Source organism: Polypterus senegalus, chromosome 10 (assembly GCF_016835505.1).
Source record: "Polypterus senegalus isolate Bchr_013 chromosome 10, ASM1683550v1, whole genome shotgun sequence".
Classification (NCBI taxonomy): Eukaryota; Metazoa; Chordata; class Cladistia; order Polypteriformes; family Polypteridae; genus Polypterus; species Polypterus senegalus.
Genome location: NC_053163.1, coordinates 4,391,135 through 4,404,832, shown reverse-complemented (window position 1 = coordinate 4,404,832; position 13,698 = coordinate 4,391,135).

Below are 13,698 nucleotides of genomic sequence, written 5' to 3'. Positions count from 1 at the left end.
CAGTTGTGCGGCGGTTGTGTGGCACTTGTGTGGCATTTTTGCGGCAGTTGTGAGGCAGTTGTGAAGTCACCCTAGCGTGCGTCACACCCTAGTGTTTTGTTGGGTTGTGTGGCACTTGTGAGGCACTTTAAAGGGCAGTTTTGTGACAGTTGTGTGGCAGTTGTGAGGCAGTTGTGTTGCGATTGTGAGGCAGTTGTGTGTCTCTTGTGAGGCAGGTATGAGGCACTTGTGAGGAACTTGTGAGGCACTTGTGTGGCACTTGTGTGGCACTTGTGAGGCACTTGTTTGGAACTTGTGTGGCAGTTGTGAGGCGGTTGTTTAGCAGTTGTGCGGCAGTTGTGAGTCGGTTGTGTGACACTTGTATGGCACTTGTGAGGCACTTTAAAGGGCAGTTTTGTGGCAGTTGTGTGACACTTTTGCAGCAGTTGTGTGACAGTTGTGAGGCAGTTGTGTGGCGATTGTGAGGCAGTTGTGTGTCTCTTGTGAGGCACGTATGAGGCACTTGTGAGGAACTTGTGAGGCACTTGTGAGGCACTTGTATGGAACTTGTGTGGCAGTTGTGTGGCACTTGTTTGGAACTTGTGTGGCAGTTGTGAGGCACTTGTGAGGAACTTGTGAGGAACTTGTGAGGCACTTATGAGGCACTTGTGAGGAACTTGTTTGGAACTTGTGTGGCAGTTGTGAGGCACTTGTGAGGCTGTTGTGAGGTACTTGTGTTGCACTTGTGCGGTGCTTGTGAGGCACTTGTGAGGCACTTTTGCAGCAGTTGTGCGGCAGTTGTGCGGCGGGTGTGTGGCACTTGTGTGGCATTTTGCGGCAGTTGTGAGGCAGTTGTGAAGTCACCCTAGCGTGCGTCACACCCTAGTGTTTTGATAGATAGATAGATAGATAGATAGATAGATAGATGATAGGCATTGTGCCCTGGTGTCCCTGAACTGAGCAGGCCCAAACAGAAACGGCTCAAAGTTAGTAAGACCCCTCGTTAGAGTACCATGGTGTATGTGGACTCCCACCAGTATACACACACACCTTAAACGAGCTGCTCTTTTAGTAGAAAACACCGGGACGATTTCTATTAGAGATACCGGAAAGAAAATTCAAAAGACAACCGAATTACTGAATAAATGATGCCAGCTTTGACTGACGAATCACCGAAGGGACTTTGCTCCCCTGCAGCACATGGGCTCTTTGAAAGGGGCACTGGCTGCGAGACCCCTGGCTCGATGGGCCATCCACTACATAACTCCACTGAGACGGTGGTCGAGATAGACCCCAACCTTATGAGAGAGGAGCTATCTTTGAAGGACTTCCATCTGCAGTTCTTTTGGCTGATCGTATGTTTCATCTACATACTGATTTCCACCTTCATGTTGGACGAGTCAAACCTCATCATCTGGGGTCTCGACCAACTTGTTCCTAAGATGATGGAGAATGCCCATACCAGTCTGAAGGAAATTCTGGCAGAGCAAATTCAAACTACAAAACCCACCGCCACCCTGGCACTTTGGGTCATCGATGTCTTCAGTGTTGTCCTGGAGATCCTGACTTTGTATTTCACACATAGAAGGAGGTTCGCGGTGGCGCTGGTTCGACTTGTCGACGTTTCCCTCAGGGTTGCCGTCTTCATCTGCAGCAGGAAAGGAAGACCCTGAGCTGTGGGCGGGATGAGACTTGGACATTCAAGTCCCTCTACTGCTGTGCAGATTACACAGATGTGCCGAGTGGAGAAATAAACGAAATACATGAAACTCATTTATGTGTGTGTGTGTATCTCTTGTGTCAGATTGTAATTTTGCAAACGAACGAGCAGAATGCGCAAACACCCAAGCCTTCAGATGACTCACGTGCCACGACCTGCCCTGCACGCAGCTCGTGCGTCTCACTGTCGAAGGTGGTGGGGAGGGGCCGACTTCATGGCTCCTCCCCTTAAGCCGCCACCTTCCACTCCTGTACTCAGGCCGGGCTGCGCAGTACGCGTCCCGGCACGGGCCCCAGAGCATTCCAAAACAGCCGGCTCGCTCCCAATCGCCCGCAGGCAGCGCTGTTGCTTGGCTCCTTGGCCTCGCGGCCTCACCCTTTACCCCTTTCCTCTCCCCTTCCACCACTGCCTGAGCCCAGGGGCCATCCCCGCACTGCAAACTCCAACGCCTGGCCCCATGTCAGCATAACACTCTCACTGCCCTTTCTGTGGGTCCGGTGCGTGGGCCCGAGCCTGTCTCTAGGTCCGGACCGCAGGCCTCAGCCTATCAGTGGGTCCGGACCACGGGCCTCATCCTGTCTGTGGGTCCGGACGGTCTCGGATCCCCTCTGGAGGCCGGGTGAATGAATGCTTTGGGAGGTCCACCCCGCGCGCATACGGAAACAAATCAAAAATCGGAATTTATTTCAATGCATTTTTGAGTTTCTGGTATTAAGCCTCCTGAGGAGATCACCACTGGGGTTCGACGCACACTCAGGTGACTGCACATGTAAGGCAGTTCTGCGGGGGTTGTGCGGCGGTGGTGCAGCGGTTATACGGCAGTCGTTAGGCAGTTGTGAGGCGGTTGTGTGGCACTTGTGAGGCACTTGTTTGGAACTTGTGTGGCAGTTGTGAAGCGGTTGTGTAGCAGTTGTCGGCAGTTGTGTGGCACTTTTCTGGAAGTTGTGAGGCAGTTGTGTGGCACTTGTGAGGAACTTGTGAGGCACTTGTGAGGCACTTGTGTGGCACTTGTGTGGCACTTGTGAGGCACTTGTTTGGAACTTGTGTGGCAGTTGTGAGGCGGTTGTGTAGCAGTTGTGCGGCAGTTGTGAGTCGGTTGTGTGCCACTTTTCTGGCAGTTGTGTGGCAGTTGTGAGGCAGATGTGTGGCGATTGTGAGGCAGTTGTGTGTCTGTTGTGTGGCACTTGTGAGGCACTTGTTTGGAACTTGTGTGGCAGTTGTGTGGCGATTGTGAGGCAGTTGTGTGTCTCTTGTGAGGCACGTATGAGGCACTTGTGTGGCAGTTGTGTGGCACTTGTTTGGAACTTGTGTGGCAGTTGTGAGGCGGTTGTGTGGCAGTTGTCGCGGCAGTTGTGAGTCGGTTGTGTGGCACTTTTCTGGCAGTTGTGTGGCAGTTGTGAGGCAGATGTGTGGCGATTGTGAGGCAGTTGTGTGTCTCTTGTGAGGCACTTATGAGGCACTTGTGAGGAACTTGTGAGGCACTTGTGTGGCACTTGTGAGGCACTTGTGAGGCACTTGTTTGGAAATTGTGTGGCAGTTGTGAGGCGGTTGTTTAGCAGTTGTGTTGCAGTTGTGAGTCGGTTGTGTGGCGATTGTGAGGCAGTTGTGTCTCTCTTGTGAGGCACGTATGAGGCACTGTGAGGAACTTGTGAGGCACTTGTGAGGCACTTGTATGGAACTTGTGTGACACTTGTGAGGCACTTGTGAGGCACTTGTTTGGAACTTGTGTTGCAGTTGTGAGGTACTTGTGAGGCACTTGTGCGGCACTTTTGAGGTACTTGTGTGGCACTTGTGCGGTGCTTGTGAGGCACTTGTGAGGCACTTTTGCAGCAGTTGTGCGGCAGTTGTGCGGCGGTTGTGTGGCACTTGTGTGGCATTTTTGCGGCAGTTGTGAGGCAGTTGTGAAGTCACCCTAGCGTGCGTCACACCCTAGTGTTTTGTTGGGTTGTGTGGCACTTGTGAGGCACTTGTTTGGAAGTTGTGTGGCAGTTGTGAGGCAGTTGTGTTGCGATTGTGAGGCAGTTGTGTGTCTCTTGTGAGGCAGGTATGAGGCACTTGTGAGGAACTTGTGAGGCAGTTGTGTGTCTCTTATGAGGCACTTATGAGGCACTTGTGAGGAACTTGTGAGGCACTTGTGTGGCACTTGTGAGGCACTTGTTTGGAACTTGTGTGGCAGTTGTGAGGCGGTTGTTTAGCAGTTGTGCGGCAGTTGTGAGTCGGTTGTGTGACACTTGTATGGCACTTGTGAGGCACTTTAAAGGGCAGTTTGTGGCAGTTGTGTGACACTTTGCAGCAGTTGTGTGACAGTTGTGAGGCAGTTGTGTGGCGATTGTGAGGCAGTTGTGTGTCTCTTGTGAGGCACGTATGAGGCACTTGTGAGGAACTTGTGAGGCACTTGTGAGGCACTTGTATGGAACTTGTGTGGCACTTGTGAGGCACTTGTTTGGAACTTGTGTGGCAGTTGTGAGGCGGTTGTGTAGCAGTTGTGCGGCAGTTGTGAGTCGGTTGTGTGGCGATTGTGAGGCAGTTGTGTGTCTCTTATGAGGCACTTATGAGGCACTTGTGAGGAACTTGTTTGGAACTTGTGTGGCAGTTGTGAGGCACTTGTGAGGCTGTTGTGAGGTACTTGTGTTGCACTTGTGCGGTGCTTGTGAGGCACTTGTGAGGCACTTTTGCAGCAGTTGTGCGGCAGTTGTCGCGCGGTTGTGTGGCACTTGTGTGGCATTTTTGCGGCAGTTGTGAGGCAGTTGTGAAGTCACCCTAGCGTGCGTCACACCCTAGTGTTTTGATAGATAGATAGATAGATAGATAGATAGATAGATGATAGGCATTGTGCCCTGGTGTCCCTGAACTGAGCAGGCCCAAACAGAAACGGCTCAAAGTTAGTAAGACCCCTCGTTAGAGTACCATGGTGTATGTGGACTCCCACCAGTATACACACACACCTTAAACGAGCTGCTCTTTTAGTAGAAAACACCGGGACGATTTCTATTAGAGATACCGGAAAGAAAATTCAAAAGACAACCGAATTACTGAATAAATGATGCCAGCTTTGACTGACGAATCACCGAAGGACTTTGCTCCCCTGCAGCACATGGGCTCTTTGAAAGGGGCACTGGCTGCGAGACCCCTGGCTCGATGGGCCATCCACTACATAACTCCACTGAGACGGTGGTCGAGATAGACCCCAACCTTATGAGAGAGGAGCTATCTTTGAAGGACTTCCATCTGCAGTTCTTTTGGCTGATCGTATGTTTCATCTACATACTGATTTCCACCTTCATGTTGGACGAGTCAAACCTCATCATCTGGGGTCTCGACCAACTTGTTCCTAAGATGATGGAGAATGCCCATACCAGTCTGAAGGAAATTCTGGCAGAGCAAATTCAAACTACAAAACCCACCGCCACCCTGGCACTTTGGGTCATCGATGTCTTCAGTGTTGTCCTGGAGATCCTGACTTTGTATTTCACACATAGAAGGAGGTTCGCGGTGGCGCTGGTTCGACTTGTCGACGTTTCCCTCAGGGTTGCCGTCTTCATCTGCAGCAGGAAAGGAAGACCCTGAGCTGTGGGCGGGATGAGACTTGGACATTCAAGTCCCTCTACTGCTGTGCAGATTACACAGATGTGCCGAGTGGAGAAATAAACGAAATACATGAAACTCATTTATGTGTGTGTGTGTATCTCTTGTGTCAGATTGTAATTTTGCAAACGAACGAGCAGAATGCGCAAACACCCAAGCCTTCAGATGACTCACGTGCCACGACCTGCCCTGCACGCAGCTCGTCGTCTCACTGTCGAAGGTGGTGGGGAGGGGCCGACTTCATGGCTCCTCCCCTTAAGCCGCCACCTTCCACTCCTGTACTCAGGCCGGGCTGCGCAGTACGCGTCCCGGCACGGGCCCCAGAGCATTCCAAAACAGCCGGCTCCGCTCCCAATCGCCCGCAGGCCGCGCTGTTGCTTGGCTCCTTGGCCTCGGCGGCCTCACCCTTTACCCCTTTCCCTCTCCCCTTCCACCACTGCCTGAGCCCAGGGGGCCATCCCCGCACTGCAAACTCCAACGCCTGGCCCCATGTCAGCATAACACTCTCACTGCCCTTTCTGTGGGTCCGGTGCGTGGGCCGAGCCTGTCTCTAGGTCCGGACCGCAGGCCTCAGCCTATCAGTGGGTCCGGACCACGGGCCTCATCCTGTCTGTGGGTCCGGACGGTCTCGGATCCCTCTGGAGGCCGGGTGAATGAATGCTTTGGGAGGTCCACCCCGCGCGCATACGGAAACAAATCAAAAATCGGAATTTATTTCAATGCATTTTTGAGTTTCTGGTATTAAGCCTCCTGAGGAGATCACCACTGGGGTTCGACGCACACTCAGGTGACTGCACATGTAAGGCAGTTCTGCGGGGGTTGTGCGGCGGTGGTGCAGCGGTTATACGGCAGTCGTTAGGCAGTTGTGAGGCGGTTGTGTGGCACTTGTGAGGCACTTGTTTGGAACTTGTGTGGCAGTTGTGAGGCACTTGTGAGGAACTTGTGAGCAACTTGTGAGGCACTTGTGTGGCAGTTGTGTGGCACTTGTGAGGCACTTGTTTGGAACTTGTGTGGCAGTTGTGAGGCAGTTGTGTAGCAGTTGTGCGGCAATTGTGAGTCGGTTGTGTGACACTTGTGTGGCACTTGTGAGGCACTTGTTTGGAACTTGTGTGGCAGTTGTGAGGCGGTTGTGTAGCAGTTGTGCGGCAGTTGTGAGTCGGTTGTGTGGCACTTTTCTGGCAGTTGTGTGGCAGTTGTGAGGCAGATGTGTGGCGATTGTGAGGCAGTTGTGTGTCTCTTGTGAGGCACTTATGAGGCACTTGTGAGGAACTTGTGAGGCACTTGTGTGGCACTTGTGAGGCACTTGTGAGGCACTTGTTTGGAAATTGTGTGGCAGTTGTGAGGCGGTTGTTTAGCAGTTGTGTTGCAGTTGTGAGTCGGTTGTGTGGCGATTGTGAGGCAGTTGTGTCTCTCTTGTGAGGCACGTATGAGGCACTTGTGAGGAACTTGTGAGGCACTTGTGAGGCACTTGTATGGAACTTGTGTGGCACTTGTATGGAACTTGTGTGGCACTTGTGGGGCACTTGTTTTGAACTTGTGTGGCAGTTGTGAGGCAGTTGTGTAGCAGTTGTGCGGCAGTTGTGATTCGGTTGTGTGGCACTTGTGAGGCACTTGTGAGGCACTTGTTTGGAACTTGTGTTGCAGTTGTGAGGTACTTGTGTGGCACTTGTGTGGCATTTTTGCGGCAGTTGTGAGGCAGTTGTGAAGTCACCCTAGCGTGCGTCACACCCTAGTGTTTTGTTGGGTTGTGTGGCACTTGTGAGGCACTTGTTTGGAACTTGTGTGGCAGTTGTGAAGTGGTTGTGTAGCAGTTGTGAGGCACTTGTTTGGAACTTGTGTGGCAGTTGTGAGGCGGTTGTGTAGCAGTTGTGCGGCAGTTGTGAGTCGGTTGTGTGACACTTGTATGGCACTTGTGAGGCACTTTAAAGGGAACTTGTGAGGCACTTGTGTGGCACTTGTGAGGCACTTGTTTGGAACTTGTGTGGCAGTTGTGAGGCGGTTGTTTAGCAGTTGTGCGGCAGTTGTGAGTCGGTTGTGTGACACTTGTATGGCACTTGTGAGGCACTTTAAAGGGCAGTTTTGTGGCAGTTGTGTGACACTTTTGCAGCAGTTGTGTGACAGTTGTGAGGCAGTTGTGTGGCGATTGTGAGGCAGTTGTGTGTCTCTTGTGAGGCACGTATGAGGCACTTGTGAGGAACTTGTGAGGCACTTGTGAGGCACTTGTATGGAACTTGTGTGGCAGTTGTGTGGCACTTGTTTGGAACTTGTGTGGCAGTTGTGAGGCACTTGTGAGGAACTTGTGAGGAACTTGTGAGGCACTTGTGTGGCACTTGTGAGGAACTTGTTTGGAACTTGTGTGGCAGTTGTGAGGCACTTGTGAGGCTGTTGTGAGGTACTTGTGTTGCACTTGTGCGGTGCTTGTGAGGCACTTGTGAGGCACTTTTGCAGCAGTTGTGCGGCAGTTGTGCGGCGGTTGTGTGGCACTTGTGTGGCATTTTTGCGGCAGTTGTGAGGCAGTTGTGAAGTCACCCTAGCGTGCGTCACACCCTAGTGTTTTGATAGATAGATAGATAGATAGATAGATAGATGATAGGCATTGTGCCCTGGTGTCCCTGAACTGAGCAGGCCCAAACAGAAACGGCTCAAAGTTAGTAAGACCCCTCGTTAGAGTACCATGGTGTATGTGGACTCCCACCAGTATACACACACACCTTAAACGAGCTGCTCTTTTAGTAGAAAACACCGGGCGATTTCTATTAGAGATACCGGAAAGAAAATTCAAAAGACAACCGAATTACTGAATAAATGATGCCAGCTTTGACTGACGAATCACCGAAGGGACTTTGCTCCCCTGCAGCACATGGGCTCTTTGAAAGGGGCACTGGCTGCGAGACCCCTGGCTCGATGGGCCATCCACTACATAACTCCACTGAGACGGTGGTCGAGATAGACCCCAACCTTATGAGAGAGGAGCCATCTTTGAAGGACTTCCATCTGCAGTTCTTTTGGCTGATCGTATGTTTCATCTACATACTGATTTCCACCTTCATGTTGGACGAGTCAAACCTCATCATCTGGGGTCTCGACCAACTTGTTCCTAAGATGATGGAGAATGCCCATACCAGTCTGAAGGAAATTCTGGCAGAGCAAATTCAAACTACAAACCCCACCGCCACCCTGGCACTTTGGGTCATCGATGTCTTCAGTGTTGTCCTGGAGATCCTGACTTTGTATTTCACACATAGAAGGAGGTTCGCGGTGGCGCTGGTTCGACTTGTCGACGTTTCCCTCAGGGTTGCCGTCTTCATCTGCAGCAGGAAAGGAAGACCCTGAGCTGTGGGCGGGATGAGACTTGGACATTCAAGTCCCTCTACTGCTGTGCAGATTACACAGATGTGCCGAGTGGAGAAATAAACGAAATACATGAAACTCATTTATGTGTGTGTGTGTATCTCTTGTGTCAGATTGTAATTTTGCAAACGAACGAGCAGAATGCGCAAACACCCAAGCCTTCAGATGACTCACGTGCCACGACCTGCCCTGCACGCAGCTCGTGCGTCTCACTGTCGAAGGTGGTGGGGAGGGGCCGACTTCATGGCTCCTCCCCCTTAAGCCGCCACCTTCCACTCCTGTACTCAGGCCGGGCTGCGCAGCACGCGTCCCGGCACGGGCCCCAGAGCATTCCAAAACAGCCGGCTCCGCTCCCAATCGCCCGCAGGCCGCGCTGTTGCTTGGCTCCTTGGCCTCGGCGGCCTCACCCCTTTACCCCTTCCCTCTCCCTTCCACCACTGCCTGAGCCCAGGGGGCCATCCCCGCACTGCAAACTCCAACGCCTGGCCCCATGTCAGCATAACACTCTCACTGCCCTTTCTGTGGGTCCGGTGCGTGGGCCCGAGCCTGTCTCTAGGTCCGGACCGCAGGCCTCAGCCTATCAGTGGGTCCGGACCACGGGCCTCATCCTGTCTGTGGGTCCGGACGGTCTCGGATCCCCTCTGGAGGCCGGGTGAATGAATGCTTTGGGAGGTCCACCCCGCGCGCATACGGAAACAAATCAAAAATCGGAATTTATTTCAATGCATTTTTGAGTTTCTGGTATTAAGCCTCCTGAGGAGATCACCACTGGGGTTCGACGCACACTCAGGTGACTGCACATGTAAGGCAGTTCTGCGGGGGTTGTGCGGCGGTGGTGCAGCGGTTATACGGCAGTCGTTAGGCAGTTGTGAGGCGGTTGTGTGGCACTTGTGAGGCACTTGTTTGGAACTTGTGTGGCAGTTGTGAGGCGGTTGTGTAGCAGTTGTGCGGCAGTTGTGAGTCGGTTGTGTGACACTTGTGTGGCAGTTTTGTGGTACTTGTTTGGAACTTGTGTGGCAGTTGTGAGGCAGTTGTGTGTCTCTTGTGAGGCACGTATGAGGCACTTGTGAGGAACTTGTAAGACACTTGTGTGGCACTTGTTTGGAACTTGTGTGGCACTTGTGAGGAACTTGTGAGGAACTTGTGAGGCACTTGTGTGGCACTTGTGAGGCACTTGTTTGGAACTTGTGTGGCAGTTGTGAGGCGGTTGTGTAGCAGTTGTGTGGAAGATGTGAGTCGGTTGTGTGGCACTTTTCTGGCAGTTGTGTGGCAGTTGTGAGGCAGATGTGTGGCGATTGTGAGGCAGTTGTGTGTCTCTTGTGAGGCACTTATGAGGCACTTGTGAGGAACTTGTGAGACACTTGTGTGGCACTTGTGAGGCACTTGTGAGGCACTTGTTTGGAACTTGTGTGGCAGTTGTGAGGCGGTTGTTTAGCAGTTGTGTGGCAGTTGTGAGTCGGTTGTGTGGCGATTGTGAGGCAGTTGTGTGTCTCTTGTGAGGCACGTATGAGGCACTTGTGAGGAACTTGTGAGGCACTTGTGAGGCACTTGTATGGAACTTGTGTGGCAGTTGTGTGGCACTTGTTTGGAACGTGTGTGGCAGTTGTGAGGCACTTGTGAGGCACTTGTTTGGAACTTGTGTGGCAGTTGTGAGGTACTTGTGAGGCACTTGTGTGGCACTTTTGAGGTACTTGTGTGGCACTTGTGCGGTGCTTGTGTGGCACTTGTGTGGCATTTTTGCGGCAGTTGTGAGGCAGTTGTGAAGTCACCCTAGCGTGCGTCACACCCTAGTGTTTTGTTGGGTTGTGTGGCACTTGTGAGGCACTTGTGAGGCACTTGTTTGGAACTTGTGTGGCAGTTGTGAGGCGGTTGTTTAGCAGTTGTGTTGCAGTTGTGAGTCGGTTGTGTGGCGATAATGAGGCAGTTGTGTGTCTCTTGTGAGGCACGTATGAGGCACTTGTGAGGAACTTGTGAGGCACTTGTGAGGCAATTGTATGGAACTTGTGTGGCACTTGTGAGGCACTTGTTTGGAACTTGTGTGGCAGTTGTGAGGCGGTTGTGTAGCAGTTGTGCGGCAGTTGTGAGTCGGTTGTGTGGCGATTGTGAGGCAGTTGTGTGTCTCTTATGAGGCACTTATGAGGCACTTGTGAGGAACTTGTGAGGCACTTGTGTGGCTGTTGTGAGGTACTTGTGTGGCACTTGTGCGGTGCTTGTGAGGCACTTGTGAGGCACTTTTGCAGCAGTTGTGCGGCAGTTGTGCGGCGGTTGTGTGGCTCTTGTGTGGCATTTTTGCGGCAGTTGTGAGGCAGTTGTGAAGTCACCCTAGCGTGCGTAACACCCTAGTGTTTTGATAGATAGATAGATAGATAGATAGATAGATAGATAGATAGATAGATAGATAGATAGATAGATAGATAGATAGATAGATAGATAGATAGATGATAGGCATTGTGCCCTGGTGTCCCTGAACTGAGCAGGCCCAAACAGAAACGGCTCAAAGTTAGTAAGACCCCTCGTTAGAGTACCATGGTGTATGTGGACTCCCACCAGTATACACACACACCTTAAACGAGCTGCTCTTTTAGTAGAAAACACCGGGACGATTTCTATTAGAGATACCGGAAAGAAAATTCAAAAGAGAACCGAACTACTGAATAAATGATGCCAGCTTTGACTGACGAATCACCGAAGGGACTTTGCTCCCCTGCAGCACATGGGCTCTTTGAAAGGGGCACTGGCTGCGAGACCCCTGGCTCGATGGGCCATCCACTACATAACTCCACTGAGACGGTGGTCGAGATAGACCCCAACCCTCAGGGACAAGAGCCGTCTTTGATGGTCTTCTACCCTCAGTTCTTTTGGCTGATCGGATGTTTCATCTACATACTGATTTCCACCTTCATGTTGGACGAGTCAAACGTCATCATCAGGGGTCTCGACCAACTTGTTCCTAAGATGATGGAGAATGCCCATACCAGTCTGATGGAAATTCTGGCAGAGCAAATTCAAACTACAAACCCCACCGCCGCCCTGGCACTTTGGGTCATCGATGTCTTCAGTGTTGTCCTGGAGATCCTGACTTTGTATTTCACACATAGAAGGAGGTTCACGGTGGCGCTGGTTCGACTTGTCGACGTTTCCCTCAGGGTTGCCGTCTTCATCTGCAGCAGGAAAGAAACACCCTGAGCTGTGGGCGGGATGAGACTTGGACATTCAAGTCCCACTGTTGCTGTGCAGATTACACAGATGTGCCGAGTGGAGAAATAAACGAAATACATGAAACTCTTTTCTGTGTGTGTGTGTATCTCTTGTGTCAGATTGTATTTTTGAAATTAAAAAGGGATTTATTTAGAGCTGAAGAAAGCTGATTGATTGATTGATTGATTAATTGATTGCTTTTTCTTGACCACTTTTTAAACACTCTGGACTCGTCCAGTTTCTTCAGATGGATTCCCAGACACTGTCCTGTTTCAGGGATAAACTCAAAGTCATCGGTTTTCTTCTGTGACGATGTGGTCACCTTCATCTTTTGTGAATGAGTGACACGTTTTTGATCGAAGTGTTTCGTCTCTGGTGACAGGTGGATCTCCAGACGTGTTCATTTGTGATTTCAGAGAGTCGGTGCCACCGAGTGCCTAACAGAAACTCAGTGCTAGAAACACAGCCAGGGCAACGCGAGCCCATCAGGCTGTAAACGTTCGGACAAAACGCTTCGGATTGCTGGCGGAGCCAAAGACAAATCAGTAAATAAAAAGAAATAGATGGGGACTTGGGCAGGTTTCTTCTGTGTCATTTTTCTCTCTTTTTTCTTTTTCTTTTTTCGTTTCTTTCATTTTCTTCACAGAGCGATTCTGATACAGTGGGACAAAAGCAAGCAGATTTTTGCGGATGGCAGGGACCGATCCTGGACGGGACAGTCGTAGTCCTCATCTGCCGCTTCACCATGCTTACTGGCACCAGTCTGCCATCTGTACTGGCAAAGGGTTCTTTAAACTGTGTTAACTGGTGTGTGCTGCACTTAAATATATCTAGAACATTAGAACACTCTGGACGAGAACAGGCCGTTCAGCACAACAAAGCTCGCCAGTCCTCTCCACTTATTTCTTCCAAGAAAACATCAAGTCGAGTTTTGAAAGTCCCTAACGTCTTACTGTCCACCACACTACTTGGTCGCTTATTCCAAGTGTCTATCGTTCTTTGTGTAAAGAAAAACTTCCTAATGTTTCTGCAAAATTTCCCCTTCAGACGTTTCCAACTGTGTTCCCGTGTTCCTGATGAACTCATTTTAAAGTCACCGTCTCGATCCGCTGCACTAATTCCCTCCATAATTTGTAAAATTGAAAATCTGTAACGTGAAATGCTGCCACCTAGTGGTGAGAGGACTGAGAGCCCCTCGGTTGACTTTTTTTTGTTACAGGCTGTTTTTCATGAGCCAACATCAGTCAATAACAGTGTTCATATATTTGCCACGCCTGCCATTATGCACACTGGCAAAAATGTTCTATGCCCATAACATGGCATTGGTGCCAGGACCACTAATTTAGGTTGAGCGGTTATTTTTGAAATTCACTCCCCCCTGAAGTAGTACAGGCAGTGGCTGAAGTAGGAAACAGTAGAGGTGGCACTCAAGTAGCATTTGTCACACATGTTGGCTGTACGAGTGTCCTACAGGGACTCCTTTCAAAGGATGTGCTTTGGTGCTCAGTTACTGACCCATTTTCTGCTTAACAGTAAAAGATCCTTATAAACACTGTAGTGGTGGGCACAAAAGGCATTAGTGGGCTTTTTTTTGGAGGCAGAGTGTGGGACTCCCAGTCCATAACACCCACCAGTCGCCATAAAACTCAATCTCATTGTTGCAGCACGTGACATTTTGTAAAGCAGTAAGCCAATCACCACACCACCATAACTGGATGAATGAAGAGCAGAGGAAGATGAGTCAGGTGTCAAGTCAAGTTACGTGGCTTTATTGTCATACCGTTGTGATGGATGTTGTAGAAGGTGTCCTGGTCGGGATGAGGAAAGGTTCCTTACCTGGATGGGAGGCCAGCCCTTTAATGGCT